Below are 21,504 nucleotides of genomic sequence, written 5' to 3'. Positions count from 1 at the left end.
AAGTTTGCTCTAACTTAAACAAGAACTCTTATGATTAGTTGAATTCATTATGATTGATTAAGAGTTCTTATCTATTGGTAGAAATATGATTTATAAATTATGTTTTAGAAATGTAGAATTTCTTTAAAATGTAGATTATTAAATGAACTTTTTGCCTTTTAAAAATAAAAGCTTTTACAGATTTGAATAAAAATTAAAAGAGCTATTATTTATTTACCAAGTTGTTCAATAAAAATAAAATAAGAAAATTTTTTAAACATGGATATTAATAATGTGTTAAAACAAGAGTAGTTCTAATATTAGTTACCATTTTTAAAAGTTTGATTTGGGATGAAAAGAACGGGATAAATATAAGGTGCTTTATAAATAGAGGTACACATTTTAAAGTACATCTGAATGCGTACACAGTGAAAAAAAGTATGGTCAAAACAACCAGAATATGGTAATATTTATCGTGTTTCTATACTATATTCTGGTAGTTTTGACAATACATTTAATGCCATGTTACATCAAACAATATTTACCGGGTTACACCAAACACAAATCGGTAATTTTTTCCAAAGGGCTTTGATAATGATTTTGATAAAACTAAATATAAAATATGATTTTATAATAGGCGTTAGAAATCTGGTAAATGCGGTAAAATTATGTAATTTTATCATGATAATCTTATGAGCATTGACATAAAAATGATTTACTCGATAAAATTTACTTTTCAATTTTGAATTTTTTACTAAATTTGAGGTAATAAGAATTATAATTTTGAAAAACAGAATTTCAGGTAAACCGTTACCATGTGAACGGAAAAATTGCTAAATCAATGATTTAAAAGCCATGTATTTTGGTTTTAATAACCAGAATTATGGTTTTCTTTATCAAAAATGTCTTTACCATACAATACTGCCATTTTAAAAGAGTTTTTTTTCTCCATTCAGAGATATACCTTTTGCAAAGATATACGAAAAACATCAATTGCTATCAAACGAATTAAATAATTACACGGGGTTTGCTTAAGTTTAACTTCCTATATTATCTAAAATTCCTCTACGAAAATAAAATTTGAAGAATTTTTCTGTTTGTATGTCTTTAAAAGAATTGTCTTTCTAATAATATAATTGGATTTTCCCTCTATGGATGGAGTCTTAGACTGCAACGAAAAATTATGAAAAAGTAAAGAATTCGATTTATATTATCTTTCGGACAATGATATGGCATATTGTTATCTAATTATATTAGTCTGAGGGATTTTTTTTCAGAAATAAACAAGAAAAAAATATCCATCAATATCCAAAAAATGCTATTAACTATAGTTTTTTTTATAGAATAATTATGAATAATTAAAAAAGCAATTAAGAAATACTAATTCAAGTTTTTTATTACCGCATTTCTAATATTATTTTCATCTAAGCAACATATTTCAAAGAAAAAATAGTTATTCTTTTTTTTTTAACCTAAAATCCATAAATCAATTATTATCACAGTAAAGGTAATAGAAGTTCAGCAGTGCAAGAGATGTAATAATTAAGAAACATGGTTTAAATTATCGATACATAATTTCTTCAATTGTTCTTAAAATTACTTATAAATATTTATTCCAAATTTCTAAATTAAAATGAAAGTTGTTTAAAAGAATTTCCTAAGGCGCTAACAACTTTATTTTCTATTTTCAATTCATTCACTTTCTTTTTTTTACTTTCTAATCTGAAAATTCCCTTTAAACTAAGTATTGATTATTTTTTTACTTAATTCCTTAAGTTTTATCTAATTCAAGGGCAGCGTACTCTAGAAGAATGTTGAATCTTGGTATTTATTTCAGCGCACTTTATCATCCCATGCTCTTTCCCCCCCTGTATTTATGAGCACATAAAGAGTCAAGCACATAAGTGACAGAGTTATGTAGGTTTTTTTTTAAATTTTGAAATTGAAACGCATGTCTTCTCATATGCTTTATAATTTATTTACAACAACATACAAAAAATTCAAAGTTGAATTTATAGGCTCTTATTTTGTACCTTTTCAAAATAAAATGTCAAATATTCAATATCAAGTATTCTGTTAAACAGATCTGTACGGTAATAATATTCTTACTAAAAAACATAATTCTGGTTAACAAAATCAAAATATACGATATTTAAAACATTCATTTGATAATTTTTCAGCTCATATGCTATATACCGAAAATTTTGGTTATCAAAATTACCGTTCTTATTATCACATATTTAGTAAAAAGTACGAAACTGAAAAGCAAGTTTAACCTAATAAATGAATTTAATACCATGCTCTAAGGTATCATGATAAAATTACCAAATTTTGCCTCATTTTCTAAATTTTAAGGCATATTATAAAGCCATATTTTATTGCTAATTTTCCAAATCATTACCAAAGTACTTCAGTAAAATTTATTGAACTTTTTGGTGCTCCCGTAGAGATAGAAACACGGTAAATTTCACCATATTATGGTAATTTTAACCATATGTTTTTATCCATGAGGTAAATTTTACTGAAATGCATTAAAAATATAAGAATGAATAACTGAAACGCTAATTTTAGCTAGTTTCTTAATCAGCTCCAATTATCATAGAAAATTAAATATATATAAAATACACTCTATAACAAAAAAATCGACGCACCAAGAAAGAGACTAACGAAACCGACTAACGAAAATTGGTGAATAGGAAGACAATGTACAGAATAGTAAATGATTAAAATTTCAGAACAATTGAATGATTTATTGCAGAGTTACAGAAGCAAGCTCAATAAGATGTAGACCCGCCTCTAGCCTGGATACAAGCTGGCACACGGCGTGGCATAGACCGATAAAGCTCCCGGATGGTCTCTTGCGGTATTTTCTGCCAAATTCGATCCAATTGTCGAACGAGGTCATCAACATTCCGTGCCAGATGCAATCGCCTTCCCATCATATCCCAGACATGCTCGATGGGAGAGAGATATGGTGATCTGGCAGGCCAAGGAAGAGTTTGCCAAGCTTGCAGACAGTTCATAGCAACACGTACCGTATGTGGTCTGGCATTGCCCTGCTGAAAAACCAGCCCAGGGCGCTGCAAAAGGAACGGTAGCAAAACAGGTCTTAGAATGTCGTCGACGTACCGCTGTGCAGTAAGTGTACCTCTACTGACGACCAAAGGGGTCCGGTTGTCAAAGGAAATGGCACCCCAGACCATAATGCCTTGTTGGGGTCCGGTGTGGCAGGCAATAGTGAAGGTAGGATCCCCACTCTGCCCTGTGCGTCTCCAAACACGTCTTCGATGATCGTCAGGACACAGTTGGAGGCGGGATTCGTTGCTAAAGACTATACGTCCCCAGTCGGCATCATTTCAGCCATATCTGTTCAAAACATTCATGTATACGAAATTTCAAAGCAATCGGACGATTGCTTCTTGGTGCGTCGATTTTTTTGTTATAGAGTTTATTTTTAAAACTCAAAGAAGTTTTGTTTAAGTCTCCAAAGTGCTTCATAATGCCATATATCAGATTATAATTGTTTACTGTTTTTTAACTGTTTTGCTAAATTATCTAAATTATTATTTGCTTTTGTGTGGATCTTTTTAAAAGTTCGAAAAACACTAAAAAGTATTAAAAAACATAAGAATTTTTATATAAAAAATCGCACCAAAATGTTTTTATTTTACCATTGTTAATTCCATCAATATAAATGTCACTGTTATTGATGTTCAAATTGCGACTCTTTTATTGTTAAACTCAACTCAGAAGATAAGGAAACTCCAGGATCAAATATTGAGAAAAACTTACTTTCATAGACTTTTTAAGTAAGACCTGCATTTGCGTTGCATAGAGAGGGAAACCGCGATAATAATCTAAGTTTGGCAAGAGGATTTTCACACATATAATTGGAAGTATTTTACATCAGCACTGCTGTTGGTGAACCGTGAGCAGCATCAGGCAATCATCACCGAGATATGAACTTGGTTCACATCTTTGGGAAACGAGTGCTCTATCTTTAGGAGTGATTTGCTTAAATATGTTTAAAAAAATACTTTTTTCAAAAGGAAAAAAATTCGTTTGAGAGAAAAGAACCGATATTATATAGTATATTACATATAAATTTGTATATAGAGTATAGTGTACGTTAGCATATAGTGTATGGTATATATATTAGTATATAGTGTATAGTATATATTAAATATTACATTATTTACAACTAAGTATAGAAACTACTTGCCTATCTCATTTTGTCATAATATAAATGAATAAAAAAGAGGCATACAGTGAAAATAAGAAATTTACAGATGCTTAAAAATATAAATGGATTCATGATATTCTTGGTGACTGATTTTCTCAAAATTAAAATTAAATTACTAAATTAAAAATCTTTGTTGATACTAAGAATAACTTAGTTCACAAACTCCGAAACACTGAAGCAAAGAAAGAGTTATTTGTAACGAGTTTCTGAAATATTTAGTAAGTTTTCCAAAACTTCTGCGTACTAACTTTAAACTTTAGTTTTTCTTAATACGCTTAGAAGACGGCAAGACTCTGAATTAAGTATTATGAGCAGCGATTACAAATCGCCCGGAATAGCCCAACAACTCATTTCGCCCAGCTGTCCCTTTAAGCAGGCGCGCAATTAACAAGGCAAATATTTTGACCTAAATTCTCGCAAGTTAGTTAAAATTTAACAACTAAGAATCCGTTTTCAGTTGTAGAATGCATTTATTCATCAGCTTATCATTAAATGCGAAATATGTAATAGCTGTTTTATATGTTTGGAAACAAAATGTATTAAGTTATAATTCTTATTAGTGATGCAACTAAATTGTCACATCATCACTTAGTATAATATATTTCAGGTAAATATTTTTCTTTTCCATATTGCAACATTGTATTTGTTAAAAATAGTAATTATAAAATTTTTAAGACAAAATATTTTATTTATTTTATATTTTGAATGAGGAGAATATTATACATCGGTTTGTAATGAATAAGTAAAAGTTTTTCGTATAAAAAATAAATAAGTTGTTATACTAATAATTCTTATAAATATAAATAAATAATTGCACTAATAATACTTATAAATATAAATAAATAATTGTACTAACATTACTTCTAACTAGAAATCAATAATTATACTAAGAATTCTTATAAATATAAATAAATATTTGTACTTATAATACATATAAATGCAAATAAATAATTGCACCAATAATACTTATAAATATAAACAAATAATTGTACTAATAATACTCATAAATGGAAATAAATAATTATACTAATAAAACTCATAAAAATAAATAAATAATTGTACTAATAATACTTATAAATATAAATAAATAAATGTAGTAATATTACTTATACATATATAAATCAATAATTATACTAAGAAGTCTTATAAATATAAATAAGTATAAATAAATATTTGTACTTATAATACATATAAACGCAAATAAATAATTACACTAATAATACTCATAAATATAAGTAAAAAAATTGTACTAATAATACTTATAAATACAAATAAATAGTTGTACTAATAATACTCATAAATATAAATAAATAATTATACTAATAATTCTCATAAAATAAATTCATAATTGTACGAATAATACTTATAAATATAAATAAATAATTACAGAAATAATAATTATTGCCATAAAAAACAACTTTCCTGAAAATATAATTGAAAGCTCACTCAGAAATAAAACCACTTTCGTTGATTCAGCTATCCTTGAGCTGTGTTTCTTATTGTTGATAGTTATTTGGTCACGAATTCGCGTGATGTTTGATGAAACTGCTTCCTTACTTATGTGTTGTTCCAATGTAAAGAGCAAGTTTTCTCACCATAATGAAATGAGCACTATTGTAAACTTACCTTTCATTATCATCAACTTCAATTGTTTCCCTGCATCAAAACACTGATAAAGAATTTGTCTTAGATTTCAATTATAATTCTAAAAGAAAAGGCCAATATACATACCTTCTAATAAGCATGCTATTGACAAAATAGAATCTAGTTATAGACTTCTGACAATAATATGTAACTCAAACTGTATTATTACCTAATTAAATGTGTTGACATTTCAAATCTTGGTCCTTTTGTCAACTCCATTGTATGATTTAAATTAACTAACTTTAATTTAATTTGTTGCGTTCTTCAGTTTTCTAATTATCGAATCAACCACAGCTCCACGCATTCATTCTACATAATTCTTTATCCAACTTTCGCCATTTCTGCAAATTAAAAATAGCTCTGTTAGTAAAGCTATTATTTTTTCTAATGGTATCGTTTCTTGGAATTATTTTTTCTAATAGATTCTTTGTTTTCTTGCTGTATCAATTCTAAATTAAATATTTTAAAAAAACTGCATAAATTACTTTTGTAAATGTTCAAAAGTTTATTTGATTTGAGACTATTTACAGTTACAAGGAGGGCACCATACAATTTTTTACACTAATATTGAAAAAAGCTGAAGAGAAATTAAACTATTTCATTGAAATCAAAATATTTTAATAAAAAAGTAAAACATTCCTGAAACAGCCCAATGTAAACCAGGAGACCATGGAGGTTAAGGATCCACAATTTCTTGACCGATGGTACAATGTGGTCAGCACTACGCATAAGACGCTTTTAGCTCCCAAACAAGCTGGTACCCATTGATCTGAAGCTGGCAGGACTACAAGTTGTCACCAGGAAAAGAATCTAATTTGTTTACAATCCCTGACCAGTGCCTTTAACCTATGACTTATCGTTTAATAAAAACAATAATTTTAGCTAAAAGTGTAATTAGAAGCATAATTTTTTTAATTAAAATTTTTTTAAAATTTTGTTGTAGAAGATATGTATACTTAGTGTACTGTCAGACAGCAAGAAATCGAAATAATTTATGCATTTTAAAAAAAATATTTCAAAATGATGCTAAAGACAAATGGTGCCTTAAACAATGGCAATCATTACAAAATTGAGTTTTTTTAAGGAAAAAGAATGCAAAAAATACATTTTCTGCAGAGTGTAAAAATAGCATTGTAACGAAACTAGCATCAAATATTTGAATGAAATATCAAAGAACCAAATTTCAGAGCTATGACTAAATTACATTTATTTTGTCATATTTTGAATTACTGATTTGTAAAGTACTTAAACGGAACAAGTCATCCTTAAAAATTCGTTTAATTATGGTAAAATAATTACGTTTTACAATTTTCCTTAATCATTGTTCAGAAAACCTTTCTCTCTTCCAACATTTCTATTCATGCTTTATAAATAGATGCTGTAATGGTAAAGTAACAGATGTTTCTATGGAAAAAATATTTATTGTTTGTTAAAATATAATGGCTTGCAGGTTCATCAAAAAATAGTAATTATAAACAATTCGCTGAAATTTGATAAATTCATACTTAATTGCAATACCTGTGCAATGAGAATAACCCTTGAATTGTGAATAAAAACGAAAATTCTAAACGCCCATTTTATTTGTTTATTATTATTATTATTGTCTACTGTACATTCAGTCGAAACATGTAAGAATATAAATAACAAAATTACATTATTAAAATATCCTAGTTATATTCTCCATTAAAGAAAAAAAACATAATCCTCACATTTTGAGCTTTGAAGAAAAATTTGATTTGCCCGAGTGATCCCTCAGAATTTGATTTTTTTTATTTATAAAAGTTTGAATAAGTCAAATCTTTTTCACTATTTGAGTGCCTTGTACTTAACTCGTAATCATAATTATAAACTGTAAATAACATTTTGCCATAAGGAATTAGCTATACTTTAAAACGAAAAGTACCGTAAGTATTTATGAAAATTATAAAACTTTTTGTTTAAAAAAAATCACCAATTTAAAGAAATTTTTAAACCAAACTACAAAGCTCCAGAATCAATAAACAATTCCCAAAGTTTGCAAATTTTTTCAGTCCTGACAATACTACTTTAAAGTAACTTCTCGAAAATTAAAAGAAAATTACATCGAAAATGTCATCCCATTTTTATAAAACTATGGTTTTTTTCATAAAGATATCTTGCGCCATTTTCCCTAATACCTGAGGACGAAAAATGGACAAATGTTAGCCTAACAATCATAAATAACTTTTTCAAACTCTCAACAGCTATAAGATTAGTCATTATTTGCTGAAAAATGTTTTTTTTCACACACCGACATAGCCTTTGAAGTTAAGTCTTAATGAAAATATTGTATAGGCATAGAAGAAATTCCATTATACTTTAGCAGCTGTTTCTGCAAATTATCTTGAATAGTTCCAAGGACATAAATGTCATCATTTAGACTGTTTTACATCAATCACATGTGTTTGGCATTTTTCTTTGTTCGTGTAATAAGATAAATAAAACATTTAGATTATAATTTGTGTGGTTTGCGCATTTGTAAAAATTGCCAAGTTTATGCCGCATCGTTTCATAGAATTACATCGTTTATCGTTTCATATCAACGGTTTCATAGAATTTTAATTGTTGATACCATCAGCAGAATCAAACATAATTTCAGCATTCTCCAACTCAAATAAAAAATTAGGCATTCATTATCCAAAAAATAATTGTGATTAAGCGATAAAAAATATACGCAGATTTGCCCCGAAAGATTTAAGTTTTATGCCATTTGAGCAGTAAAGTGTTTTCAACAAATTAAAATAGGCAGTGGAATAGCTGATGTTGGTTTCATGATTTTATTGTATTTTATTACCGGCGTCGAACTGCCAACCCATATTTAGGGCAAGAATCTCTGATATCAAGCATTGAGACAGACTAGTGGAGGAATTTTTGATGAAATTAACCAGCATTTGCGTTACCAACTCCATAAAAACCTTTTCAAGTCTTAAAAATCTTAAAATACTATTTTTAAAAGGTAAAATCGTTCCGAATTTTGAAAAATACATTGGGCGCTGAGTCTAAGGAGGTTAAGTAAAATTTCACAACTTTATCAATATACGCGTCAATATTAAACATGCTTTCGGATTTATACGAGTTTCAGCGATAAAGAAAGTTCTTCTAATCGTTCATGCTGCCAAGTTACACTTACAAAGTCAAACGTGACATCAATGTCCTAGGGCTTAGTTGCAAAAAGTAAATCCAGATAGTTAAAAAAAAACATATTTGTCATGTTATCAATGTAAAAATAAAATAAAAAATAAACGTGGTGCCTAAAAAACTTTCTTTATGAAAAGTTGGAAAGGCTAATAATGATCTGATGATAATATTGGCGAACGCTACACTGAGGGCACCAGAGGGCAGGAGGTGGTGATGACAGATCCGTCTTCCACACCTTGCTCCATAGCCGTAGCTATCAAACGAATTATATTGCGTTTAATAACGCCTTTTTAGTGTTTCATTTGTACATACGTCGAAATCGATGTTTTTTGTTTAAGGTTTCTTCTAAGATTGCCATAGATGCTTTATCACATTTATACAAGAAATGGAGGGTGGCTTTTTAAACAAACTGGATGTTTCTTGCGACACTGAAAAACATTCATTTAACCATTTTTTTTGCCTAGAAACAAATTTAACTCTTAATAATTTAATTAAAAAGCTCTGGGATCAAGTGAAATTTTTATAATAGCTCACCTAAATGTGAAATGCTTGGTTCTTTTAACAATAATGTGGAAACATTCCGATTTAGATATGACTCTGCAAATATAATTAAGATTACCTAAAAATTTTGATGTACTTAATAGTTAGTGCATGCAGGACCCTAATAGTTGGATTGTAAACTGTTAGATTGTTACAATTTACGTTGATTAGAAGACAATCCAGTTATAAACTAAGCTTTGATTAAGTTTTCGAATCACTTCGCTAGAACTTAAAAGTTAAATGATGGATATGTTCTCTGTCGCGTCCAGAATAGATAAAAGAATCATCTAAAAAAGGCACCTTCTCCAAAAGCGCCGTGTTTTACATCAACCCTTTGCCTTTCATGCTTCAGGATAGGTACTTAAGAAGTTTCCGTTTTTTACATCAACTCTTTGCCTTTTCATGTTTCAGGGTAGGTACTCAAGAAAGTTCCGCAAATTCCTCTCAAATACAGGAAATGTGCAATTCTTGTGACTAAGACGATTGTGTTCGTCGTGGTGCCAGGCAGTGCTTCCATCTGTCGGAGAATGAGACAGTTGCGTGTTCGTTGTGCATGGTCATCAACGTGGAAGGTTGTAGACGAGATGGGATTTGGAAAAAGACCTTTGGATCTGAAGACAGAGGCTTTAACTATCATGAAACGAGTGTACAGTGCACAAAAAAATGAACCACCCTGAATAACTTTTGATCTAATGATCAGATATTCACGTTTTAGGACTCATTCTTAATAGTTGGAGGGGGAAAATCAAATATGCAAATTAGTTAGTGCAGACGATATTTTAAGTTATGAAATCGAACACAAAACGCACTTTCTTTGTATAAACATACTTTTTTTTTTCCAACGGACTCGGCCTTCTGACTCTCAAAATAAAGGAGGTAGTCGCAATCTGGGAAACATGGTTTCCATAGTTTGGTCAGGAGAGCGATCCAAAGTTTGGACCTCTTAATGCTAGTACTCTTTGCGGATTTCGCTATATCCCCGGAGCCTTTTAAGAGAAATGAAAAATTTTGCACACAATTATAAAATTTGTTTATCCAAAGATAATTCCATGCGAAAAATAAATTTCAGTTAATATTCATTATTTTTTATTAATTTATTAGCCGAAACATTTTTGAATTATAAGGTATAAATTTTTTTTATATCATTTTAACATATTTAATTTTACGTGGGAAAATCCGAAATTTGAGTTCCTGAAAAATTGAACTTTAAAAGTACGACTTTTTTAAAATTCTGTTTCTCAGAAACCATTGAACCGATTACGCTCAAATTTTGTTTTTTGCCATGCAAAGTTTCGTACGTTAAAATAATGTACAAAAATTGTGTCCTTCACAATTCAAACATTTTTCGACTATTATTAAACAAAGAAATAAAAATTTACTAAAGTTTATTTTCTGCATGGAATTAACTTTGGATAAACGAATTTCATAATTGTGTGCAAACATTTTTAAATGCATTTAAAAACTTCTCTAGATATGTGAAATACGCAAAAAGTGAAATTGACCTTATGGCGTCCAAGCCTTGGATCACTCTCCTGGCCAAACTATTGGGACCATACTTCCCTGATTGCAGCAACCCCCTATATTTTGGGAGTCAGAAGTCGAAATCTGTCAAAAAAGAGTATGTTTATTCAGAGAAAGTACGTTTTTGTGTCTGATTTCAAAACTTAAAATATCGTCTGCACCGAGTAATTAGCATATTTGAAGCCACCTTTTTGAACATTTAGACTGAGTCCTAGAACGTGAAAAAAAAGTTATTCATGGTCCGTTTATTTTTTTGAGTACTGTACTTAAGTATCTTATATTACCTATGTAAATATATGGGAATTTCCGTCAAAGCACGTATCTGTACAATTTGGATATTTGGAAAGAAGAGTATGTTTATTCAGAGAAAGTACGTTTTTGTGTCTGATTTCGAAACTTAGAATAACGTCTGCACCGAGTAATTAGCATATTTGAAGCCACCTTTTTGAACCATTTAGACTGAGTCCTAGAACGTGAAAAAAAATTTATTCATGGTCCGTTTATTTTTTTGAGTACTGTACTTAAGTATCTTATTACCTTTGTAAATATATGGTAATTTCTCTCAAAACACGTATCTGTACTATTTGGATATCTGAACATTGATGAAGAATAAAACTACAGATGAATTAAATCAAGCTTCTAAATCGGGGATAAGTAAAAACGCAAATTTTAGTAAGAGTATATTCAAATAACGAAACCTTGTCATATTTGAGCAGATATGAAAGCAATTCACGAAAAAAAAAATTTCATAGAATATGTACAAAATTTATCAGAAAAAACTTATAAAATCAAATGCTTATAATTGAGGAGTACGGCAATTCCAAGATAATTTTTTAATTCTATACCAATATAAAAACAATTCGCAAATTTATTTTATGCAATATATATAAAATTTATATTAAAAAAAAAAACTTTTGAATACATGGTTTGTACCTCAGGTGTACGTGGATTACAAGGAAATTTTTTCCGATTTAGAAAATGATTTATTAATCTACTGGAGCTTAAAAGAAGTTAAAAGCAGCTCTAAAACTACTTAAAACTAAATTTTACATTTCGTTAGAGTTATTGATACTTTAAAGTGAAATCAAATAACTAGTAGAAGTCAGAACTTTGTAAAAAATAAAAATAATTCATGTTAATACACTAAGCAAATGGAAGGAAAACTAATAACTAGCTCCAAAATTTAACAGAGTAACGGTTTGTCCTCTATAATTACTGAAGTGTAGTTATGCAATAAACGAGAAACCGAATTCCAACACTGGAACCGAGTAATAGTAACTAGTATTAAATGAAGTGTCATCGTATATAATTGATTCACGGGTATTATTATGGGGATTTTATTGAATACATTAAATATTGATACACTACAATTAACATAGTCTTTACTTTTACAAATCGTTCAATTCCTTTCGTTGAATTAATCAATTCGTTGGATCATTAAATGATAATATATTTGTAATTGATACCATCTTCAGTTTAGTTATGCATGAAGCTACACAAAATTTAACAGCATCTCATTTCCTTGAATATATTAAGGATTCTACATGGTTATATTATGTACTAATAATGTTATAAATAGACAAATTATTCTTTACGCACTAATGTGTGATAACTATAAAATAGTTTTTATTCCCATACTATTTCAATCAATTTGTTTTTTCAATCAATTTATTTTTTAATCAATTTGTTTTTCGAAAACAAATATTTCAGAATTTTTGCCTGTTGGCATATGTTTTAGACAAATGTAAGTTTTGTTTTTTAAAAAGCTCAAATACAATCTAAATGTAAAAAAATTAAAAAAAATTGCTTGAGAAAATATTTATTAAATTTGCTTTATCTTGTAAAATTGAATTTGTAATCATCAGTCATTCATTATTTATCATTATTATGATTTTTAAAGTGTAATATTACTCCCAGTAACGCGTTTTTGAACGCGTATAAATTCGCGTTACCATGGGAAAAAGTTACAGTCCTACCCAATTTCTCATACGTATTACAGTCTCATTTTTTTTTTAAAATTTCGCTCGTATATTATTACTATACTTATTACCGGCATTGCCATTAAACATCTCAATTAGTTGACATATTAAATTTTAGATTATATGAATTTCAGCATGAACAATCACGTTTCTATTCGTTATTGTAAGGCGCTATAAACACTGTGATAGACTAACGCATTTCTAAACCAATACGAAATAAATTTAAATAAAAAAAATTTTAATATGACTCACTTACAAATTATTTTGGGTAACTTTATTCTGCATAGATGTACCGCTTGAAACGAAAGTATATTTCAGAAGGAAAAAACTTGTATATTAAAGGGAAAGTTTTTCTGGTACATTGGCGGATAAATTAAGATATTTTTTTTACATTTTGTAAGTGTGTTTTAGCATTTGAAGCACCTTCTGTTGATATATCCTAAACTGATGATCATGTGACAAACGCTGCTACTTTAAATCTGGGTGCCCATACTTAAAAATGATTCTATATCTTTATTCTACAGATTGTAGCAATAACGTTTACTTAAAAAGTGTTTTTGGAAATGTGAAGAAATTCATCAATAGCAAATTTAAGTGCTGAGAAAACCCTTTAATTAGATTCTAATCAACTGGAAAATTTTATTTGTCAATAATATTTCAGAGTAATATTGGAAAGTTTGACCCATGACCCACTAAAAGTTATGATTTTCATTATTAAGAAAAATAGTAGTTATGAGATATTCTATTTCAAAGTTTGAGCAAGTAATTTATTAAAGGACCACAAAAACTGAAAAATAACACGAATAAATACAAAATATTTTAAATTTCTTTAACTTCTAAGCAAAAGAAAATAGAATTCTACATTTAGAGCAAATAATAAGAGATATTGCAAGTATTAATTTAGCACCTTGAAAATTATCATTGAGTTAACATGTTTCTCCAAATTTAAAATGTATATAGAGAAAAATGTTGAAATTTCAAAATTATTCAGTATGCAGCTAGCATGATAGCGAGCTAAGTTTATATACAATTAAAAATATTTTCAATAATGTTTTAAATATGTTTTAAATAATTAGTAAATGTTACATTTATAAATTATACATAATTTTATAGTTTTCTTTTAAAAGGTATGTTTTTCAAATGCATAATTAGGGCTCCTTAAATGAAAAAAATGAATTTGTTTTTCGTTTTCTTCTGCCTTTTTTATAAAAAATAATTTTTTTAAGAAAAACATTATTTAAATAACTTCATAATATATAAAACTTCATAAAAATTTATATTTGTACATAGAATAACTTTTGAGAAATCATGCGAGTAAGAGTTTTAAATTTAGATATTTTCTTGTAATAATCTTCTTTTCAGATTACTAAAAATATGTTTACTTTGTGATAATTTACAAAGTGTCAAATTGTAGCTAAAAATTTCTCCCTAGACATTTTAAATTTTACGTGTTTATTCGTAGTTTTAAAGCTCTGAGACTTCTTAACAGCTCTTTAATCAGGACATCTGATAAAACTTGATGCTTTCAAATTTCAACGACGCACTTGTAAAATTGAAATATGGAAAAGAAAGAAGACTTTTATAGTTTAAAAGTTCTGTCCTTGAAGTTCCCGTTGTAAACAGATGTTTTGTAACTTTGCCCACTTTTTCAGTTAATGAGCAAATTTTTAAAAACTCAAATATTCCTAAAATTATAATTTTGTCGATTGGTTTCAAATTTTGATAGCATATATGTGAGAAAGAAATTACCTCATAATGAAATACCTTTAAAAATTGTCCTAAAATTACAATGACGTATCTCATTATAATGACGTACATATTTTTTTTGCATTTTAAATTTCGAAACTGAATTTATTGTTTTCTATTATTTGTTAATCTATTGTTTCTATTATCTCAGAAGACAATAGTATGTTCCTTTCAAAGCTATTGAGTAGTGTTTTAAGAAATATTAATACCGTGTTTTTTTAAGAAGTATATTAGAGTTGAGCAAAACAAAGTTATTTGAATCAATATGATTAGTTTATTTATGTGATTCAAATTAGCAATTTGGATCACTGATTCAATGCCAAGATGGAGCCAAACTTAAGTGAATATAATGAATTTCTTCAGTGTGGAGCATTTGAATTACTTTACAATAATTAAACAATAGAAATATAATATAATATAATATAAATGCAAAATTTAAATTTTGACATTTTGTGATAATTTCTAATTCAAGATTTCAAAAAAAAAAAAAAAAAGACGAAAACAAAAAAAAGTCTAGGCTTTGTCTCAAATAACTGTAATGCATCAAAAATTGTGTAGTTTCAGAAATATTTTAGTCTTACATAGCGTCGCTACTATTACAAATAAAAGTCTATGTAAATTAAAAGAAACCAAAATTTATTATATTTTAAGCTTTTTGGGAAAAGAAAACAGTGATTTGTTTGAGTCATTAACTCGTATTTTAATTTGAATTAAAGGATTCAGATTTTGCATCGAATAAGTTTCACGATGATAATTAAATCCCCGGATCAGTACTCAACTTATATAGTATATTCAGTCTGTTTTACATCCTATAATTTTTGGTAAAAGTTACGTCTGTTAAAATAAAAGAGTATTACAAGTCAGTTAATTATAGTACTTACACCCGTAGACTGCAGTCAATTTCTTTTTAAACAGAACTGAATGAAATATGGACTCATTTTTCGTTTTTAGGAAAATAAACAAAAGCTAAAATAACCAAAATCAATAATAGTTTATTTTTTTTAAGAAAAGGAAAAAAAAAACATACCTTTACGTGAATTTGACTTGAAACTCCAGGACACAATTGAGTCCAGGTATTTTTCAACCTGAAATTAAATTTATAATTTGATGAAATAATAGTATTTTAAGAAAAAAAGCAAAAACAAATCTTTAGGATTACAATTTTAAAATTACGGTAAACATTTTTTAGGTAAATAAAACATCCATTTCGTGTTTATACTAAGCTGTAAAAAATACCTGTAGCTGTAAGAAATATATTAAACCTATACAAGTAAACTCTGTTTGCATTTTATAAAATAATTTAATTATACTTTTTTTCTCTAGAAGAAAATACCTAATTAAACATTAAAAATTATTATTAATTAAAAGAGATTTTTGATAGTTAAAAGCTCATTTTAATTATATTTTATTATTAAAATACTGCGACTAATTTTTTTTCACCCAATCAACGTTCCTTAGGTTAACAGTATTTATAAAAACCAAAATTGTAATACTATCTTGTTAGTTTCAAGTAAAATGACTTATTAAATAAGCTTTGTTCATCGAAAACATATTTCGTAATAACTAATTGTTTTATTTTTCTTTAGTTCCATCACGACGTAGTAAATCTCACACAAACTAATGCATATTTAACAAACGAGCAAATACACATTAATATCTACGAGGTTCGTATTTAATCAAGGATGTTCAACAACTTTGCAATGCCTTTTTTATCCTTCTATCTCGTATCCTTTTCGAGACTCTGCAGTTTTCCAACAGATACGGTGGTAAGCGATAGCTTTCACCACATGCCTTCTCTACAATACCAAGACACCCCTTTTATAGCTTTAGCTGATGCCTTAAGGCAGGGATGGGAAAACTTTTTTGGTCGAGGGTAAAATATCGAGGATAAAAAGTTTGGTGGGCCGAGTAGATACTTAAAAAAAAAATAAATAAACGTATACAAGTTTTAATTTAAATATTTAATGAAATTGCGATTTCATTTTTAAAAGTTCTTTATATTGAGGTTCGAAGTGAGATGTGCTTATTTTAAGAAACGAGGCTAAATGCTTGCCTGTTAATCTACTTCTAAAAGGATTTTTTATAAGGTTTATAGTTGAAAACACTTGTTCACATATATAAGATGAAGCAAACATAATACTGATTTTCTGGGTTTTACAATAACATGATATGTGTGCAATCTTTCCATACGCTATAAATAATGTTACAACTCGCGCCGACAGAAAAATCCGCTGCTTCGAGCTTTCGTGGTCTACCACATGTGAAGTACAATTCACCTATATTAGTTTCCATATGTGTGCTCCTCGAGAAAGACAAACGCTCGTTGGAGCCAATCTACGGCTATTCTATAAAGAACTTCTGCTTTCAACATTTTATATTGAAGCTGTCCGTATTCCATGTTGTACTATTTCCATCAATTTATATTTTGTAGAACAAAAATAGGGAAAGTAAAAAGGTCATCAGTAGCTTTAAACATAGTAGACAGGAAAATAGATGTATAATGTATCTTGTTTATATTCACCACGGATCGGCAAGTTAAAATTCTATTCGCGGGCCGGATAAAACGTTCCGGCGGGCCACAATTGGCCCGCGGGCCGTAGTTTGCCCATCCCTGCCTTAAGGGAAGAGAATGGCTTACTGTATCTTGATTTATACAATTGCTTTATTTATTACTCTATTTAATTATTTACAATGACTGTATACAATGACTGATATAATTATTATTACAATGACTGATATAATTATTATTACAATGACTGATATAATGATTGCAACTACTTTATACTTTTCTCAAATAATATACTGCTTGCAAAGTAAATCTCATTTTCGATTATCAACAAAATTTTCTTTCTCAAATATTAATTTACAACATTTACTATAAATATTTCATATTTTTTAAAGGTTTTTAAAAAATACATTAATAGAAAAGAACATGAATAAACCAGCATCATTTGTAATTTAATTATTGAAAGCATAACTAGAAGAAATTTAAAGCTAACCACTTTTAAACTATATTACTTTAAAAACATTACTTCCCATACTATTACAGAAAAAAAACATTAAATAGATTCTTTAAGAAAATGTCTGCAAAATGAAAGATGCTCTAGTACAGAAATGTCGCTTTAAACAGTTAATAAACGACTCCATAGAGAATTTATTCAAGTTTAAAGTAAAAGAATACGCTACATTGTAAATTACAGCACTGAATAAAGTACATTATAATGCGAACATAAACTCAGAAAGTATTGAAAAATAAATTTTTCCACAAAAAAAGAATGATTCTACGTTAAAAATGAGAAATACTCAAAGAAAAAGAAATTTAGTTCAATATTTCTATGCAGATATCGGAAGATATTTTATTAAATGATGGATATCGATCTTTATAATCGAGTAAAAAAAGATAACTTTAAAATATTTTCATTCTCATCATTTCTCGTAGTTCATCAAAAACGACAGTAGATAGCAAGGAAGAATGACATCATAGAATCAAAGTTATAGTGATTGGCTCCCTTCCAAACTTTTACTTCCGGGCAAATAGTCACAAAAGTTAAAAATTTTGAAGTGTCTCACAGGTTTTAATGTCTTACAGGTTTTAGATTAAAACAGAAAGAGATCTTTAGTTGAATAGTATCAATAGAAAGTGTCTTCAATTTAGCTCGTTTAGAAAATAGCAGACTTTCTACTTTTAGAAATAGAAACTTTCTACTTTTTCAACTATATTGCTAGTAAAATAATTATTCAAGTTTTATTTTACTTCATTTAAAAATTATTTTGTTTAATTAAAACATTTTTTAATCCCAATGGAGTTTCTCTTCAATATTGCCTTCCGGGGAAAATAGTTGGATAGTATCAATAAAATGTATCCTCTATTTAGCTCGTTTAGAAAATAGTATACTCTCTACTTTTAGAAAGCTCATTTAGAAATAGAATCTTTCTGCTTTTTCAACTACATTTCTAGTAAAATAATTATTCAAGTTTTATTTTAGTTCATTTAAAAAAATTTTTTTAATTTAAACATTGTTTAATTTCAATGAAGTTTTTCTTCAATATTGCCTTCAGATGAAAACTTCCAATCCTAGGTATAATGAGTTTAATGTAAGTAGAAAATTAGTCAAAAAATGTAGAGAAATTGTCTTCAAATTTGAGACTAACTTCAATTAACTTAGATTTTCTTATGCATTTGTAGGTGAAAATTTTATTTAAGCTTTATTTTACTTTATTTTAAAACTATTATTATTAATTTTTTGATTAAAACATTGTTTAATTTAAATAAAATTTTGTTGCGATACTATTATCACATAGACGAAATGCGAGGAAAATTTCTTATCTAAAGTTTTGAGAACTTCAACGTTATAAGAAAGTTAGACTGAAAATGTAAAAAAGTAAGTTACAAATTTGAAACTTTCCATTTTTTCTCAACTATCATTTTATATTTATGTTATTCCTTAATTAAAACAATATGTTAGTTTCAAATTTGAAATTGACTTTCTACTTTTTAAGCTTCATTTGTAGTTGAAAATTTTATTTCAGCTTTACTTTACTTGATAGAGTTATTTTTTAATTAAAACAATGTTTAATTTCAGTGAAGTTACGTTTCAAATTTATCATTCGGGACAGACTGGGAAAATTTCCAATCAAAAGTTTAGTGAATTTCAACGTTAGTAGAAAGTTATCGGGATAGTAACATTCTGATGTCACCTAGCACTGGTTTTAATAGTTTGTTTGATTTTATCCCAATGTTTTACTCTCTTTTAATACTTAAAATAGATGTACCTGATAATCTCACCTTTTTGTTTACGATGCTACATCGATCTATCGTGAAATGACGATGTTTTTAAGTATCGCATTGAATTATCGTGAGTGTCATGAAATTTTATTTAGGTAAGGAAAATATTGATCAATTTAAAAATAGTTTAAATTTGTTCCGATGTAAAAGAATATCGTGATATATCGTGGAATATAAGTATTTCTTGACGTGATGTTAAAATTCAGATAGCTATGTAACGTAAGTTAATAAACGTAATGTTATTTAATGTAAATAGTTTAGTCGAAGAATTCAAGCATAAATTTCTTTAAATAATAAATGCTTTTTTCTCATTGAGTTCCTTACTTACAGAAAAAGAACAAAGATGTAGAGATTAAATTGTTAAGCTGGGGAATTTATGATTTTATTTCTCACATTATATTTACAGACAATCAGAAAACATCTTTCTTGCCCATCTTCCGTTCAAATTCGATTTTGCGTCAACTGAGTGTAGTATATTGATCTTTTTACTGCAACTTTTACATGATGCTAAATTGAAATTCATAGTTCTTCTTAAATTTGATATCAATATGCTATAGTTCAGCATGTGCGGAAACATAGCTCAATTTGAAACATTACTATGGTTGCAGCAAATTTGCACCGCAACATGGTCTAAGATAGTGATTAAATGGTCCAATTTTGTAGCATGTTGAATCTTGTTACTCTTCAAATTTGCTGAAACTTATACATGGTGTTCAGTTGAAACCTATTGATTTTTCTTAAATTTGATTATACGATTTTACAGTTCAACTTAGTCGGTAACATGGTTCGATTTGAAATGTGATTATGGTTGCAGCAAATTTGTACCGTAACATGGTTTAAGGTACTGATTAAAAACTTTCTAATGCTTCTCTGAATGTCCCAAATTTCTATTATGTCTTTTGATCAAATTTAAAAACATGTTTTTGTGCATAAAAAAGCTGTTACAGACAGAAATTTATTTATCTTTATCTTGAAGGAGCATTTTTTATGTGGAAAAAGTTGTATCCAAATTTGCATCTTAAAACATCGCTATAAAAAAAGCCAACCATACCTTTTATTTCGAAGTTTTTTTTTTAGACATTTGAGGTGACATGATAAATCGACTCTTGTCAAGAAAGTCGTCCTTTGGGTCAAAAAAGAAAAGATTCATGTTTCTGTCAGGAAAAGAGTACCAAACAGCTGATAGTTTTGCCACGAAAAAAATATTTTTCTACCAAAAAAAGAACAAAAGCTTGAAATCCAACATGACAGAGAAAATATATATAAAGGGGTTTGCGGGTAGCTGTCAGGCCACGTGATAAGTTAGGAAAAATCGATGACTTTGACGAAACCCGAGCGTTAACTGGAACAGAGACGATTAGTCAAAATTCACAATACCGTTTGGGAACGAAAAAGTCACGCTTCTGTAACTTTGGATCTCTGTTCTGATCCAATCTAGTTTAAATAGAACATTAACAATAACAAATGAACGCAGATTGTTTTTTTCTTTCATTTATACAATAAAGAATTGCGTTAATAGGAACTTTACGAACTTTAACAGTAAGAAACGAGCGTAGATAGTTTAATTCATACAATTATAGAATTGTTAAAATATGTACTACACATTTTCGATTAATTTGCATTAAAATTCAAACTAGGATGTAAATTTTTCTTCTATTTTTAAAAATAAATATGTAAATAAAAATATAAATCTTTTATTTGTTAACATTATCAATAACAAAAGAACGCAGATTTTTTCCTTTATATTTCTTTGAGTTATGTAAACCTAAACTTTGTATACTTGATAATAAAGCACTTAATTATAGTCTTAGTGCATAAATCAAAAATAGAGCATGACACTCCTTCTCCAGAAGATAATACATGAATACGTTAGAAAACTGAATACGTTGGAAATAAGCATAGACACAGTT

At 28.1% G+C, this 21,504-nt stretch overlaps 1 protein-coding gene across 2 annotated transcripts in view; it reads right to left on the bottom strand.

Moving 5' to 3' along the window:
• LOC107452992 (hexosaminidase D) overlaps positions 1-21,504 on the bottom strand; it is a 192,142-nt gene that overhangs the window by 102,349 nt on the left and 68,289 nt on the right. Inside the window, exons 2-3 of one of the 2 annotated variants that reach the window (XM_071188421.2) lie at positions 15,836-15,893; positions 6,036-6,207 (exon numbers count right to left, since the gene is read on the bottom strand). The gene's annotated coding sequence lies outside the window, so the exon portion shown is untranslated. The remainder of the gene's footprint in view (positions 1-6,035; positions 6,208-15,835; positions 15,894-21,504) is intronic. The other variant, XM_016069641.4, reaches the window with a different exon arrangement.

The sequence above is a fragment of the Parasteatoda tepidariorum genome, chromosome 12, assembly GCF_982258835.1.
Source record: "Parasteatoda tepidariorum strain Cologne lab strain chromosome 12, Ptep-v5.0, whole genome shotgun sequence".
Lineage (NCBI taxonomy): Eukaryota > Metazoa > Arthropoda > Arachnida > Araneae > Theridiidae > Parasteatoda > Parasteatoda tepidariorum.
Note: the sequence above shows the minus strand (reverse complement) of the source record. Positions and strands in the feature narration are given on the sequence as shown.